Raw genomic sequence first — 17358 nt, 5'->3', positions numbered from 1 at the left:
CATCGCGACCACTGCCTGTAGGTGCTGAGGTGTGGTATTCCACGCTCCTGCAGGAACAGTAGGTCAGCTTTGACCTTGTCAAGGTAATCCAAGGTTGAAACACATCGCGTAGTCGATTTAATGCTACGCACATTAATGGAAGCAATTCTTACACCCATTTTTTACTAAAAATTAGTTGTTGCTTCCCATACCATTTGTCCTCGCTAGTCCCAGTCCTTCCCCTTCGGGATGTTCCTGCATACCCATCGTATGCGCAAGCAGTTTCACGTTGGTTGGGCTCAGAAACCCCTCCTGATTTTTCATGCAGGGTTTGTGCCGCTCGGGTGATATCGGGGGGGTCTTGTAGGCAGAGAGGATTGGGTTGTCCTCAGCTGCTTCCATCTGTTCCTCCTCGAAAACATCACAGCTCCCGGTCTCCCGGAGCTCAGGTGCGCCAGACGTGTCTTTGCTCCCGGTGTCCCGGAGCTGAGATGCGTTGGCCACGTCGTTACGTGTGGGGCATTGGGGTTGGGGCACGCCGGGCCCATCACAGCTTCCAGTGCCCGGGGGCTGGGATGCTTTATCATCCATCTCGGAGTTCTGCCGCCTCTTTTGAAGGGGCTGTCGTTCCAGCATTTCCCCGTCCAGTGAAGAGGAGTTGTTGCAGTCTGATTCAGAAGAGACCCTCCTCTTGCCACTGGTTTGGGTGGTGGCTTTGGGATGTTTTTTCTTTGTGGTTTTCCTCTGGACCACTTGCCACTGACCTGTTTGTCCATCTGCTGCCTCCTCCTCCATTGATTCTGTCTGTGGAGGAGGTGTTTCCGGGCGCTGGGTAGGTGCTGGGTTGTTGGTTTCAGCTGCCTCCCCTTCCTTCTCAGGTTGAAGTTCCTCACTGCGGAGAAGGTTGCTGGTCTCCTTTCGGACAGCGGACGCCTTCGTCGAACCTTCTCCCGGCCTATCCTTGGACCTTGCCGCCTGAGCATAGCTGAGACAACGTTTGGGACAAGTCTTGTAGAGATGGCCTGCCGCACCGCACAAGTTGCAACACTTAGTCTGCTTACAGTCCTTGGTCTGATGGCCTTCCTGCTTGCAGTTCTTGCAAACAACCGTGCTGCAGTTGGCTGCCATGTGACCAGATTTGCCACAGGTGCGGCAAACTAACAAATTTATTAAGTTTCACAATACACCACAGTGGGACTGGAACTCCCAACCTCTGGTTACTAGGCCTCTACAATAACACACCATAGTCACCATCATCAATAGGATCAGGGGTCACCATTACTGACAGGGCCAGGGGTCACCACTGATGATATGTTTGAACTATGTTCTATGTTTGAGGGAAATTGCAGAGAGACAGCAATAGACTTCACTGCAATAATTCCGTTAACCAACATCAAGTTGGTGTTTTACATGTTCCAGCAAACTCTGGCTTGATTTTGAACTTTAACCCCATCTCTATCTCTCTTCCAATAAGAAAGGAACTGCTCATCACTGCTTTATCACGGAGGCTGAGACCATTTGTTCAGCTGCTTCGGCTTCTCTCCAATGCACTGAGTCATGTCTCCCACAGTCTGGCCCCCCTGCCCGAGCCCTGAACTCGCATCTGTCTCTACTTTCTCTCCGATCTCCCCTCATGCCCTCTCCGAGCTCATCTTCTCTCCACAAGACCCACCTCCTGCTCCCTCGACCCTATTCCCATGAAACTGCTGATCACCCAGCTTCCCCTTCTAGTCCCCATGTTAGCTGATATTGTAAATGGTCCCCTCTCCTCAAATACTGTCCCTCCCCACCTCCTAAATCACCATTATCACATGTACACTAACGTCATGCAGCTCTACCTCACTATCACCTCTCTCAACTCCTCCAGTGCCTCTGATTTGTTTGACTGATAATCTGACATTCAGTACTGGATGAGCAGAAATCTCCTCTGATAAAGCTATTGTTTTCAGTCCCTCTTCCAAACTACATTCCCTAGCCATTGACTCCAGTCGGTCCAGAATCCACGGAACGAGTCCCGGAATCACTCGTCCTCCAGCAGCCGGTTGTTAAACTGCCAGTACGTGGACCCCGCCACGTGTGGAGCGGAGTGAACTCCACCCACACCAGGTATTGGTCCGAGCACGGCACCAGCCGCATGGAAGCCGCCGAGACGCAGGAGACGTACGCCTGCAAAAAGTAGAGACGGTCGATTCGGGACCCTCCTCCTCCAGACCTCCACTTGAAGGCGCTGGAGTCAGGATGGAGATTCCGCCAGACGTCCACCAAGTTAAGGGAGCTGATCAGTTCCCTCAACTTCTCCACCGACGCTTGGCCGCGCTGGGGACCGGAGCGATCCCCCACCTCGAGGGTGCAGTTAAACTCCCCGCCGAATATGATGCACTCGCTGCTATCAATGGAGTTCAAGAGAGCGGACACTTCTTCAAAGAAGCGCGCTTGCAACACGCTGGGCCTGGGCGCGTACACATTAACTCTGTTTCTCTCTCCACAGATGTTGCCAGACCTGCTGAGTATTTCCAGCATTTTCTGTTTTTATTTCTGTTCACAACCTTGTTGTTATATTTGACTCTGAGATGAGCTTCTGACTACATAGCTACACCATCACTAAGACCGCCTATTTCTACCTCCCTAATATCTCCTGTCTCCACCCTGTCTCAGCTCATCTGCTGCTGAAACCTTCATCCGTGCCTTTGTTACCTCGAGACTCGACTGTTCCAGCACTCTCACTGAATTTCTCAAATTGCATCCTCTGTAATTGCCCGTTCAAAACTCTGCTGCACATATCGCAACTGGTACCAATTCTCATCCACCTATCACCCTGCCCTTATTGACCCACATCCACCTATCACCCTGCCCTTATTGACCCACATCCACCTATCACCCTGCCCTTATTGACCCACATCCACCTATCACCCTGCCCTTATTGACCCACATCGGCTCCCAGTCTCCAATGCCTCAAAGTTAAAATTCTCATCCTTGTTTTCAAATCCCTCCATGGTCTCGGACCTCCCTATCGCTGTAACCTCCTCCAGTCCCTACAACCCTCCCTATCGCTGTAACCTCCTCCAGTCCCTACAACCCTCCCTATCGCTGTAACCTCCTCCAGTCCCTACAACCCTCCCTATCGCTGTAACCTCCTCCAGTCCCTACAACCCTCCCTATCGCTGTAACCTCCTCCAGTCCCTACAACCCTCCCTATCGCTGTAACCTCCTCCAGTCCCTACAACCCTCCGAGATCTCTGCACTCCTCTAATTCTGACCACTTGCATATCTCCAATTTCCTTCAAACCACCATCGGTGATCTTGCCTTCAGTCGTGTGGTCCTTAAACTCTGCCACTCTCTCGATGCACTTCATCACTCCACCTCGCTCCTCCTTCTGTCTGCCCAGTCACGGGGTGGGGTGGCTCTGTCTGCCCAGTCACTGGGTGGGGGGGCCCCGTCTGCCCAGTCACAGGGTGGGGGGGCTCTGTCTGCCCAATCAGGGTGGGGGGGGGGGCTCTGTCTGCCCTGTCACGGGGTGGGGGGACTCTGTCTGCCCAGTCACGGGGTGGGGTGGCTCTGTCTGCCCAGTCACTGGGTGGGGGGGCCCCGTCTGCCCAGTCACGGGGCGGGGGGACTCCGTCTGCCCAGTCACGGGGTGGGGGGACTCCATCTGCCCAGTCACGGGGTGGGGGGACTCCATCTGCCCAGTCACGGGGTGGGGGGACTCCATCTGCCCAGTCACGGGGTGGGGGGGGCTCCGTCTGCCCAGTCACGGGGCGGGGGGGCTCTGTCTGCCCAGTCAGAGGGTGGGGGGGCTCTGTCTGCCCAGTCACGGGGTGGGGGGTTCCGTCTGCCCAGTCACAGGGTGGGGGGGCCCCGTCTGCCCAGTCACAGGGTGGGGGGGCTCTGTCTGCCCAGTCACAGGGTGGGGGGGGGGCTCCGTCTGCCCAGTCACGGGGTGGGGGGGCTCTGTCTGCCCAGTCACGGGGTGGGGGGGCTCCGTCTGCCCAGTCAGAAACACCTCGTCTGGGTTGTCAGGGAATCTGGGGCTAAGAGGGAAGTTTGCTTTTGTCCAGCAGGGGGGGTGTGGGAGCGGAGGTGGGGTGTGGGAGTGGGGGATCGGTGGGGGGAGCAGGGGGGGGGTGTGGGAGTGTGGGCGGGGTGGGGGAGCAGGGGGGGTGGGAGCAGGGGGGGTTGCGGGTGGGCGCAGATCCGCACCTTTAGAGAAGAGAATGAGAGAATGGAAAGGAGATTTGGAGATTTGATCGAGGTTGGGGCAGAGCGGACACACAGAAACTGTTCCCATTGGTGGAAGGATTGAGAACCAGGGGACACCAGTTTAAGGTGATTGACAAAAGAAGTGACAGTGACATGAGGAAAATCTTCTCACGCAGCGAGTGTTTAGGATCTGGAATGCACTGTCTGAGAGTGTGGTGGAGGCAGGTTCAGTGAGTGTTTAGGATCTGGAATGCACTGTCTGAGAGTGCGGTGGAGGCAGGTTCAGTGAGTGTTTAGGATCTGGAATGCACTGTCTGAGAGTGTGGTGGAGGCAGGTTCAGTGAGTGTTTAGGATCTGGAATGCACTGTCTGAGAGTGTGGTGGAGGCAGGTTCAGTGAGTGTTTAGGATCTGGAATGCACTGTCTGAGAGTGTGGTGGAGGCAGGTTCAGTGAGTGTTTAGGATCTGGAATGCACAGTCTGAGAGTGTGGTGGAGGCAGGTTCAGCGAGTGTTTAGGATCTGGAATGCACTGTCTGAGAGTGTGGTGGAGGCAGGTTCAGTGAGTGTTTAGGATCTGGAATGCACAGTCTGAGAGTGTGGTGGAGGCAGGTTCAGCGAGTGTTTAGGATCTGGAATGCACTGTCTGAGAGTGTGGTGGAGGCAGGTTCAGTGAGTGTTTAGGATCTGGAATGCACTGTCAGAGAGTGCGGTGGAGGCAGGTTCAGCGAGTGTTTCGGATCTGGAATGCACTGTCTGAGAGTGCGGTGGAGGCAGGTTCAGTGTGTGTTTAGGATCTGGAATGCACTGTCTGTGAGTGTGATGGAGGCAGTCTCAGTGAGTGTTTAGGATCTGGAATGCACTGTCTGAGAGTGTGGTGGAGGCAGGTTCAGTGAGCGTTTAGGATCTGGAATGCACTGTCTGAGAGTGTGGTGGAGACAGGTTCATTGAGCGTTTAGGATCTGGAATGCACTGCCTGAGAGTGTGGTGGAGGCAGGTTCAGTGAGTGTTTAGGATCTGGAATGCACTGTCTGAGAGTGTGGTGGAGGCAGGTTCAGTGAGTGTTTAGGATCTGGAATGCACTGTCTGAGAGTGCGGTGGAGGCAGGTTCAGTGAGCGTTTAGGATCTGGAATGCACTGCCTGAGAGTGCGGTGGAGGCAGGTTCAGTGAGCGTTTAGGATCTGGAATGCAGTGTCTGAGAGTGTGGTGGAGGCAGGTTCAGTGAGTGTTTAGGATCTGGAATGCACTGCCTGAGAGTGTGGTGGAGGCAGGTTCAGTGAGTGTTTAGGATCTGGAATGCACTGCCTGAGAGTGCGGTGGAGGCAGGTTCAGTGAGCGGTTAGGATCTGGAATGCACTGTCTGAGAGTGTGGTGGAGGCAGGTTCAGTGAGTGTTTAGGATCTGGAATGCACTGCCTGAGAGTGCGGTGGAGGCAGGTTCAGTGAGCGTTTAGGATCTGGAATGCACTGCCTGAGAGTGCGGTGGAGGCAGGTTCAGTGAGCGGTTAGGATCTGGAATGCACTGTCTGAGAGTGTGGTGGAGGCAGGTTCAGTGAGTGTTTAGGATCTGGAATGCACTGTCTGAGAGTGTGGTGGAGGCAGGTTCAGTGAGCGTTTAGGATCTGGAATGCACTGTCAGAGAGTGTGGTGGAGGCAGGTTCAGTGAGTGTTTAGGATCTGGAATGCACTGTCAGAGAGTGTGGTGGAGGCAGGTTCAGTGAGTGTTTAGGATCTGGAATGCACTGTCTGAGAGTGTGGTGGAGGCAGGTTCAGTGAGTGTTTAGGATCTGGAATGCACTGTCTGAGAGTGCGGTGGAGGCAGGTTCAGTGAGTGTTTAGGATCTGGAATGCACTGTCAGAGAGTGTGGTGGAGGCAGGTTCAGTGAATGTTTAGGATCTGGAATGCACAGTCTGAGAGTGTGGTGGAGGCAGGTTCAGTGAGTGTTTAGGATCTGGAATGCACAGTCTGAGAGTGTGGTGGAGGCAGGTTCAGTGAGTGTTTAGGATCTGGAATGCACAGTCTGAGAGTGTGGTGGAGGCAGGTTCAGTGAGTGTTTAGGATCTGGAATGCACTGTCTGAGAGTGCGGTGGAGGCAGGTTCAGTGAGCGTTTAGGATCTGGAATGCACTGTCTGAGAGTGTGGTGGAGGCAGGTTCAGTGAGTGTTTAGGATCTGGAATGCACTGTCTGAGAGTGCGGTGGAGGCAGGTTCAGTGAGTGTTTAGGATTTGGAATGCACTGTCTGAGCGTGCGGTGGAGGCAGGTTCAGTGAGTGTTTAGGATCTGGAATGCACTGTCTGAGCGTGCGGTGGAGGCAGGTTCAGTGAGTGTTTAGGATCTGGAATGCACTGTCTGAGAGTGCGGTGGAGGCAGGTTCAGTGAGTGTTTAGGATCTGGAATGCACTGTCTGAGAGTGCGGTGGAGGCAGGTTCAGTGAGTGTTTAGGATTTGGAATGCACTGTCTGAGCGTGCGGTGGAGGCAGGTTCAGTGAGTGTTTAGGATCTGGAATGCACTGTCTGAGCGTGCGGTGGAGGCAGGTTCAGTGAGTGTTTAGGATCTGGAATGCACTGTCTGAGAGTGTGGTGGAGGCAGGTTCAGTGAGTGTTTAGGATCTGGAATGCACTGTCTGAGAGTGAGGTGGAGGCAGGTTCAGTGAGTGTTTAGGATCTGGAATGCACTGTCTGAGAGTGTGGTGGAGGCAGGTTCAGTGAGCGTTTAGGATCTGGAATGCACTGTCTGAGAGTGTGGTGGAGGCAGGTTCAGTGAGTGTTTAGGATCTGGAATGCACTGTCTGAGAGTGTGGTGGAGGCAGGTTCAGTGAGTGTTTAGGATCTGGAATGCACTGTCTGAGAGTGTGGTGGAGGCAGGTTCAGTGAGTGTTTAGGATCTGGAATGCACTGTCTGAGAGTGTGGTGGAGGCAGGTTCAGTGAGTGTTTAGGATCTGGAATGCACTGTCTGAGAGTGAGGTGGAGGCAGGTTCAGTGAGTGTTTAGGATCTGGAATGCACTGCCTGAGAGTGAGGTGGAGGCAGGTTCAGTCAGTGTTTAGGATCTGGAATGCACTGTCTGAGAGTGAGGTGGAGGCAGGTTCAGTGAGTGTTTAGGATCTGGAATGCACTGCCTGAGAGTGTGGTGGAGGCAGGTTCAGTGTGTGTTTAGGATCTGGAATACACTGTCTGAGAGTGTGGTGGAGGCAGGTTCAGTGAGTGTTTAGGATCTGGAATGCACTGTCTGAGAGTGTGGTGGAGGCAGGTTCAGTGAGTGTTTAGGATCTGGAATGCACTGCCTGAGAGTGAGGTGGAGGCAGGTTCAGTGTGTGTTTAGGATCTGGAATACACTGTCTGAGAGTGTGGTGGAGGCAGGTTCAGTGAGTGTTTAGGATCTGGAATACACTGTCTGAGAGTGCGGTGGAGACAGGTTCAGTGTGTGTTTAGGATCTGGAATGCACTGCCTGAGAGTGAGGTGGAGGCAGGTTCAGTGAGTGTTTAGGATCTGGAATGTACTGTCTGAGAGTGCGGTGGAGGCAGGTTCAGTCAGTGTTTAGGATCTGGAATGCACTGTCTGAGAGTGTGGTGGAGGCAGGTTCAGTGAGTGTTTAGGATCTGGAATGCACTGTCTGAGAGTGAGGTGGAGGCAGGTTCAGTGAGTGTTTAGGATCTGGAATGTACTGTCTGAGAGTGCGGTGGAGGCAGGTTCAGTCAGTGTTTAGGATCTGGAATGCACTGCCTGAGAGTGAGGTGGAGGCAGGTTCAGTGAGTGTTTAGGATCTGGAATGCACTGCCTGAGAGTGAGGTGGAGGCAGGTTCAGTGAGTGTTTAGGATCTGGAATGTACTGTCTGAGAGTGCGGTGGAGGCAGGTTCAGTCAGTGTTTAGGATCTGGAATGCACTGTCTGAGAGTGTGGTGGAGGCAGGTTCAGTGAGTGTTTAGGATCTGGAATGCACTGTCTGAGAGTGAGGTGGAGGCAGGTTCAGTGAGTGTTTAGGATCTGGAATGCACTGCCTGAGAGTGAGGTGGAGGCAGGTTCAGTCAGTGTTTAGGATCTGGAATGCACTGTCTGAGAGTGAGGTGGAGGCAGGTTCAGTGAGTGTTTAGGATCTGGAATGCACTGCCTGAGAGTGTGGTGGAGGCAGGTTCAGTGTGTGTTTAGGATCTGGAATACACTGTCTGAGAGTGTGGTGGAGGCAGGTTCAGTGAGTGTTTAGGATCTGGAATGCACTGTCTGAGAGTGTGGTGGAGGCAGGTTCAGTGAGTGTTTAGGATCTGGAATGCACTGCCTGAGAGTGAGGTGGAGGCAGGTTCAGTGTGTGTTTAGGATCTGGAATACACTGTCTGAGAGTGTGGTGGAGGCAGGTTCAGTGAGTGTTTAGGATCTGGAATACACTGTCTGAGAGTGCGGTGGAGACAGGTTCAGTGTGTGTTTAGGATCTGGAATGCACTGCCTGAGAGTGAGGTGGAGGCAGGTTCAGTGAGTGTTTAGGATCTGGAATGTACTGTCTGAGAGTGCGGTGGAGGCAGGTTCAGTCAGTGTTTAGGATCTGGAATGCACTGTCTGAGAGTGTGGTGGAGGCAGGTTCAGTGTGTGTTTAGGATCTGGAATACACTGTCTGAGAGTGTGGTGGAGGCAGGTTCAGTGAGTGTTTAGGATCTGGAATACACTGTCTGAGAGTGTGGTGGAGGCAGGTTCAGTGAGTGTTTAGGATCTGGAATGCACTGTCTGAGAGTGTGGTGGAGGCAGGTTCAGTGAGTGTTTAGGATCTGGAATACACTGTCTGAGAGTGAGGTGGAGGCAGGTTCAGTGAGTGTTTAGGATCTGGAATGCACTGCCTGAGAGTGTGGTGGAGGCAGGTTCAGTGAGTGTTTAGGATCTGGAATGCACTGTCTGAGAGTGTGGTGGAGGCAGGTTCAGTGAGTGTTTAGGATCTGGAATGCACTGTCTGAGAGTGTGGTGGAGGCAGGTTCAGTGAGTGTTTAGGATCTGGAATGCACTGTCTGAGAGTGTGGTGGAGGCAGGTTCAGTGAGTGTTTAGGATCTGGAATGGGGCTAGCTGAATTGTTCTTGTGGAGAGCTGGCATGGACAGGATAGGGCGAATGGCCTCCTTCTGTGCTGTCACTGTTCTATGTTTCTATGATGCAGCCTCCGGTGACAGACGTGCCTCAGACTTGCAGATGGACCTGCCCAGCAGGCTCCCATCAATTACCCAGAGCTCTTGCTGACCAATGGGGTTTTGGAACACTGTGACCCCCTGGCCTGTCTCTCAGATCTAGGCATCATATAGTCACTATGACTAGTGGGCTCTTTGACAGAACCTCCTCAAGGGGCTGAATGGCCCATTCCTGTGCCTATCCAAACTGGAGTATGCAGGTGATAGAGCAGGCGCCAAGACATTGTCAAACTGAAGACAGGCTATTACAATACAGGCTGTGTAGCAGACAAAGTGCTCAGGAAAGATTTGAACTCACTCAATACCCAGTCACTGAAACAAAGTTAAAATCAGGCTCTCTATGTGGGATCTTGCTGTGTGATAAATGGCTGCTGCGTTTACCCAGACAGCAATAGTCACTGCGATTCACAGTAACCCGTGTGTGAAGCATTTGGAGGAGTTTCTGTAATTATGAAGTGTGTGAGAAAAGTGGTTCATGCTCCTTTTCCACCAGTACTGAGGGAGCGCCGCACTGTCAGAGGGTCCGTACTGAGGGAGTGCCGCACTGTCGGAGGGTCAGTACTGAGGGAGTGCCGCACTGTCGGAGGGTCAGTACTGAGGGAGTGCTGCACTGTCGGAGGGTCAGTAATGAGGGAGTGCCGCACTGTCGGAGGGTCAGGACTGAGGGAGTGCCGCACTGTCGGAGGGTCAGGACTGAGGGAGCGCCGCACTGTCGGAGGGTCAGTACTGAGGGAGCGCCGCACTGTCGGAGGGTCAGTACTGAGGGAGCGCCGCACTGTCGGAGGGTCAGTACTGAGGGAGTGCCGCACTGTCGGAGGGTCAGTACTGAGGGAGTGCCGCACTGTCGGAGGGTCAGTACTGAGGGAGTGCCGCACTGTCGGAGGGTCAGTACTGAGGGAGTGCTGCACTGAGGGAGTGCTGCATTGAGGGAGTGCTGTACTGAGGGAGTGCTGTACTGAGGGAGTGCTGTACTGAGGGAGTGCTGTACTGTCGGAGGGTCAGTACTGAGGGAGAGCGACACTGTCAGAGGGTCAGTACTGAGGGAGTGCTACACTGTCAGAGGGTCAGTACTGAGGGAGAGCGACACTGTCAGAGGGTCAGTACTGAGGGAGTGCTGCACTGAGGGAGTGCTGCACTGTCAGAGGGTCAGTACTGAGGGAGAGCGACACTGTCAGAGGGTCAGTACTGAGGGAGTGCTACACTGTCAGAGGGTCAGTACTGAGGGAGAGCGACACTGTCAGAGGGTCAGTACTGAGGGAGTGCTGCACTGAGGGAGTGCTGCACTGTCAGAGGGTCAGTACTGAGGGAGTGCAGCACTGTCGAAGTGTCAGTACTGAGGGAGTGCTGCACTGAGGGAGTGCTGCACTGAGGGAGTGCTGTACTGAGGGAGTGCTGTACTGAGGGAGTGCTACACTGTCGGAGGGTCAGTACTGAGGGAGAGCGACACTGTCAGAGGGTCAGTACTGAGGGAGAGCGACACTGTCAGAGGGTCAGTACTGAGGGAGTGCTGCACTGAGGGAGTGCTGCACTGTCGGAGGGTCAGTACTGAGGGAGTGCTGCACTGAGGGAGTGCTGCACTGAGGGAGTGCTGTACTGAGGGAGTGCTGTACTGAGGGAGTGCTGTACTGAGGGAGTGCTACACTGTCAGAGGGTCAGTACTGAGGGAGAGCGACACTGTCAGAGGGTCAGTACTGAGGGAGTGCTGCACTGTCAGAGGGTCAGTACTGAGGGAGTGCTGCACTGTCAGAGGGTCAGTACTGAGGGAGTGCTGCACTGAGGGAGTGCTGCACTGTCAGAGGGTCAGTACTGAGGGAGTGCTGCACTGAGGGAGTGCTGCACTGAGGGAGTGCTGTACTGAGGGAGTGCTGTACTGAGGGAGTGCTGTACTGAGGGAGTGCTACACTGTCGGAGGGTCTGTACTGAGGGAGTGCTACACTGTCAGAGGGTCAGTACTGAGGGAGAGCTACACTGTCGGAGGGTCAGTACTGAGGGAGTGCTACACTGTCGGAGGGTCAGTACTGAGGGAGAGCGACACTGTCAGAGGGTCAGTACTGAGGGAGTGCTGCACTGAGGGAGTGCTGCACTGTCAGAGGGTCAGTACTGAGGGAGAGCGACACTGTCAGAGGGTCAGTACTGAGGGAGTGCTGCACTGAGGGAGTGCTGCACTGAGGGAGTGCTGTACTGAGGGAGTGCTGTACTGAGGGAGTGCTGTACTGAGGGAGGGTCAGTACTGAGGGAGAGCGACACTGTCAGAGGGTCAGTACTGAGGGAGAGCGACACTGTCAGAGGGTCAGTACTGAGGGAGTGCTGCACTGAGGGAGTGCTGCACTGTCGGAGGGTCAGTACTGAGGGAGTGCTGCACTGAGGGAGTGCTGCACTGAGGGAGTGCTGTACTGAGGGAGTGCTGTACTGAGGGAGTGCTACACTGTCAGAGGGTCAGTACTGAGGGAGTGCTGCACTGTCAGAGGGTCAGTACTGAGGGAGTGCTGCACTGAGGGAGTGCTGCACTGTCAGAGGGTCAGTACTGAGGGAGTGCTGCACTGAGGGAGTGCTGTACTGAGGGAGTGCTGTACTGAGGGAGTGCTACACTGTCGGAGGGTCTGTACTGAGGGAGTGCTACACTGTCGGAGGGTCAGTACTGAGGGAGAGCTACACTGTCGGAGGGTCAGTACTGAGGGAGTGCTACACTGTCGTAGGGTCAGTACTGAGGGAGAGCGACACTGTCAGAGGGTCAGTACTGAGGGAGTGCTGCACTGAGGGAGTGCTGCACTGTCAGAGGGTCAGTACTGAGGGAGAGCGACACTGTCAGAGGGTCAGTACTGAGGGAGTGCTACACTGTCAGAGGGTCAGTACTGAGGGAGAGCGACACTGTCAGAGGGTCAGTACTGAGGGAGTGCTACACTGTCAGAGGGTCAGTACTGAGGGAGAGCGACACTGTCAGAGGGTCAGTACTGAGGGAGTGCTGCACTGAGGGAGTGCTGCACTGAGGGAGTGCTGTACTGAGGGAGTGCTGTACTGAGGGAGTGCTACACTGTCGGAGGGTCAGTACTGAGGGAGAGCGACACTGTCAGAGGGTCAGTACTGAGGGAGTGCTGCACTGAGGGAGTGCTGCACTGTCGGAGGGTCAGTACTGAGGGAGTGCTGCACTGAGGGAGTGCTGCACTGAGGGAGTGCTGCACTGAGGGAGTGCTGTACTGAGGGAGTGCTGTACTGAGGGAGTGCTGTACTGTCAGAGGGTCAGTACTGAGGGAGAGCGACACTGTCAGAGGGTCAGTACTGAGGGAGTGCTGCACTGTCAGAGGGTCAGTACTGAGGGAGTGCTGCACTGTCAGAGGGTCAGTACTGAGGGAGTGCTGCACTGAGGGAGTGCTGCACTGTCAGAGGGTCAGTACTGAGGGAGTGCTGCACTGAGGGAGTGCTGTACTGAGGGAGTGCTGTACTGAGGGAGTGCTACACTGTCGGAGGGTCTGTACTGAGGGAGTGCTACACTGTCGGAGGGTCAGTACTGAGGGAGAGCTACACTGTCGGAGGGTCAGTACTGAGGGAGTGCTACACTGTCGGAGGGTCAGTACTGAGGGAGAGCGACACTGTCAGAGGGTCAGTACTGAGGGAGTGCTGCACTGAGGGAGTGCTGCACTGTCAGAGGGTCAGTACTGAGGGAGAGCGACACTGTCAGAGGGTCAGTACTGAGGGAGTGCTACACTGTCAGAGGGTCAGTACTGAGGGAGAGCGACACTGTCAGAGGGTCAGTACTGAGGGAGTGCTGCACTGAGGGAGTGCTGCACTGTCAGAGGGTCAGTACTGAGGGAGTGCTGCACTGTCGAAGTGTCAGTACTGAGGGAGTGCTGCACTGAGGGAGTGCTGCACTGAGGGAGTGCTGTACTGAGGGAGTGCTGTACTGTCGGAGGGTCAGTACTGAGGGAGAGCGACACTGTCGGAGGGTCAGTACTGAGGGAGTGCTGCACTGAGGGAGTGCTGCACTGTCGGAGGGTCAGTACTGAGGGAGTGCTGCACTGAGGGAGTGCTGCACTGAGGGAGTGCTACACTGAGGGAGTGCTACACTGTCAGAGGGTCAGTACTGAGGGAGTGCTGCACTGAGGGAGTGCTGCACTGTCAGAGGGTCAGTACTGAGGGAGTGCTGCACTGAGGGAGTGCTGCACTGAGGGAGTGCTGCACTGAGGGAGTGCTACACTGTCAGAGGGTCAGTACTGAGGGAGTGCTGCACTGTCGAAGTGTCAGTACTGAGGGAGTGCTGCACTGAGGGAGTGCTGCACTGAGGGAGTGCTGTACTGAGGGAGTGCTGTACTGTCGGAGGGTCAGTACTGAGGGAGAGCGACACTGTCGGAGGGTCAGTACTGAGGGAGTGCTGCACTGAGGGAGTGCTGCACTGAGGGAGTGCTGCACTGAGGGAGTGCTGCACTGTCAGAGGGTCAGTACTGAGGGAGTGCTGCACTGAGGGAGTGCTGCACTGAGGGAGTGCTGTACTGAGGGAGTGCTACACTGTCGGAGGGTCAGTACTGAGGGAGAGCGACACTGTCGGAGGGTCAGTACTGAGGGAGTGCTGCACTGAGGGAGTGCTGCACTGTCGGAGGGTCAGTACTGAGGGAGTGCTGCACTGAGGGAGTGCTGCACTGAGGGAGTGCTACACTGTCAGAGGGTCAGTACTGAGGGAGTGCTGCACTGAGGGAGTGCTGTACTGAGGGAGTGCTACACTGTCGGAGGGTCAGTACTGAGGGAGAGCGACACTGTCGGAGGGTCAGTACTGAGGGAGTGCTGCACTGAGGGAGTGCTGCACTGTCGGAGGGTCAGTACTGAGGGAGTGCTGCACTGAGGGAGTGCTGCACTGAGGGAGTGCTGCACTGTCAGAGGGTCAGTACTGAGGGAGTGCTGCACTGAGGGAGTGCTGCACTGAGGGAGTGCTGCACTGTCAGAGGGTCAGTACTGAGGGAGTGCTGCACTGAGGGAGTGCTGCACTGAGGGAGTGCTGCACTGAGGGAGTGCTGTACTGAGGGAGTGCTACACTGTCAGAGGGTCAGTACTGAGGGAGTGCTGCACTGTCAGAGGGTCAGTACTGAGGGAGTGCTGCACTGTCAGAGGGTCAGTACTGAGGGAGTGCTGCACTGAGGGAGTGCTGCACTGTCAGAGGGTCAGTACTGAGGGAGTGCTGCACTGAGGGAGTGCTGTACTGAGGGAGTGCTGTACTGAGGGAGTGCTACACTGTCGGAGGGTCTGTACTGAGGGAGTGCTACACTGTCGGAGGGTCAGTACTGAGGGAGAGCTACACTGTCGGAGGGTCAGTACTGAGGGAGTGCTACACTGTCGGAGGGTCAGTACTGAGGGAGAGCGACACTGTCGGAGGGTCAGTACTGAGGGAGTGCTGCACTGAGGGAGTGCTGCACTGTCAGAGGGTCAGTACTGAGGGAGAGCGACACTGTCAGAGGGTCAGTACTGAGGGAGTGCTACACTGTCAGAGGGTCAGTACTGAGGGAGAGCGACACTGTCAGAGGGTCAGTACTGAGGGAGTGCTACACTGTCAGAGGGTCAGTACTGAGGGAGAGCGACACTGTCAGAGGGTCAGTACTGAGGGAGTGCTGCACTGAGGGAGTGCTGCACTGAGGGAGTGCTGTACTGAGGGAGTGCTGTACTGAGGGAGTGCTACACTGTCGGAGGGTCAGTACTGAGGGAGAGCGACACTGTCAGAGGGTCAGTACTGAGGGAGTGCTGCACTGAGGGAGTGCTGCACTGTCGGAGGGTCAGTACTGAGGGAGTGCTGCACTGAGGGAGTGCTGCACTGAGGGAGTGCTGCACTGAGGGAGTGCTGTACTGAGGGAGTGCTGTACTGAGGGAGTGCTGTACTGTCAGAGGGTCAGTACTGAGGGAGAGCGGCACTGTCAGAGGGTCAGTACTGAGGGAGTGCTGCACTGTCAGAGGGTCAGTACTGAGGGAGTGCTGCACTGTCAGAGGGTCAGTACTGAGGGAGTGCTGCACTGTCAGAGGGTCAGTACTGAGGGAGTGCTGCACTGAGGGAGAGCTACACTGTCGGAGGGTCAGTACTGAGGGAGTGCTACACTGTCGGAGGGTCAGTACTGAGGGAGAGCGACACTGTCAGAGGGTCAGTACTGAGGGAGTGCTGCACTGAGGGAGTGCTGCACTGTCAGAGGGTCAGTACTGAGGGAGAGCGACACTGTCAGAGGGTCAGTACTGAGGGAGTGCTACACTGTCAGAGGGTCAGTACTGAGGGAGAGCGACACTGTCAGAGGGTCAGTACTGAGGGAGTGCTGCACTGAGGGAGTGCTGCACTGTCGGAGGGTCAGTACTGAGGGAGTGCTGCACTGAGGGAGTGCTGCACTGAGGGAGTGCTGCACTGAGGGAGTGCTACACTGTCAGAGTGTCAGTACTGAGGGAGTGCTGCACTGAGGGAGTGCTGTACTGAGGGAGTGCTACACTGTCGGAGGGTCAGTACTGAGGGAGAGCGACACTGTCGGAGGGTCAGTACTGAGGGAGTGCTGCACTGTCGGAGGGTCAGTACTGAGGGAGTGCTGCACTGAGGGAGTGCTGCACTGAGGGAGTGCTGCACTGAGGGAGTGCTACACTGTCGGAGGGTCAGTACTGAGGGAGTGCCGCACTGTCGGAGGGTCAGCACTGAGGGAGTGCCGCACTGTCGGAGGGTCAGCACTGAGGGAGTGCCGCACTGTCGGAGGGTCAGCACTGAGGGAGTGCCGCACTGAGGGAGTGCTGCACTGAGGGAGTGCCACACTGTCGGAGGGTCAGCACTGAGGGAGTGCTGTACTGAGGGAGTGCTGCACTGAGGGAGTGCTGCACTGAGGGAGTGCTGCACTGTCGGAGGGTCAGTACTGAGGGAGAGCTGCACTGTCGGAGGGTCAGCACTGAGGGAGTGCTGCACTGAGGGAGTGCTGCACTGAGGGAGTGCTGCACTGAGGGAGTGCTGCACTGAGGGAGGGTCAGTACTGAAGGAGAGCTGCACTGTCGGAGGGTCAGTACTGAGGGAGTGCTGCACTGAGGGAGTGCTGCACTGAGGGAGTGCTGTACTGAGGGAGTGCTACACTGTCGGAGGGTCAGTACTGAGGGAGTGCTGCACTGAGGGAGTGCTGCACTGTCGGAGGGTCAGTACTGAGGGAGTGCTGCACTGAGGGAGTGCTGCACTGAGGGAGTGCTGCACTGAGGGAGTGCTACACTGTCAGAGGGTCAGTACTGAGGGAGTGCTGCACTGAGGGAGTGCTGTACTGAGGGAGTGCTACACTGTCGGAGGGTCAGTACTGAGGGAGAGCGTCACTGTCGGAGGGTCAGTACTGAGGGAGTGCTGCACTGTCGGAGGGTCAGTACTGAGGGAGTGCTGCACTGTCGGAGGGTCAGTACTGAGGGAGTGCTGCACTGAGGGAGTGCTGCACTGAGGGAGTGCTGCACTGAGGGAGTGCTGCACTGTCGGAGGGTCAGTACTGAGGGAGTGCCGCACTGTCGGAGGGTCAGCACTGAGGGAGTGCCGCACTGTCGGAGGGTCAGCACTGAGGGAGTGCCGCACTGTCGGAGGGTCAGCACTGAGGGAGTGCCGCACTGAGGGAGTGCTGCACTGAGGGAGTGCTACACTGTCGGACGGTCAGCACTGAGGGAGTGCTGTACTGAGGGAGTGCTGCACTGAGGGAGTGCTGCACTGAGGGAGTGCTGTACTGAGGGAGTGCTACACTGTCGGAGGGTCAGTACTGAGGGAGAGCTGCACTGTCGGAGGGTCAGTACTGAGGGAGTGCTGCACTGAGGGAGTGCTGCACTGAGGGAGTGCTGCACTGAGGGAGTGCTGCACTGAGGGAGGGTCAGTACTGAGGGAGAGCTGCACTGTCGGAGGGTCAGTACTGAGGGAGTGCTGCACTGAGGGAGTGCTGCACTGAGGGAGTGCTGTACTGAGGGAGTGCTGCACTGTCGGAGGGTCAGTACTGAGGGAGTGCTGCACTGAGGGAGTGCTGCACTGAGGGAGTGCTGCACTGAGGGAGTGCTGCACTGAGGGA

The sequence above is a fragment of the Heterodontus francisci genome, chromosome 22, assembly GCF_036365525.1.
Source record: "Heterodontus francisci isolate sHetFra1 chromosome 22, sHetFra1.hap1, whole genome shotgun sequence".
Lineage (NCBI taxonomy): Eukaryota > Metazoa > Chordata > Chondrichthyes > Heterodontiformes > Heterodontidae > Heterodontus > Heterodontus francisci.
Note: the sequence above shows the minus strand (reverse complement) of the source record.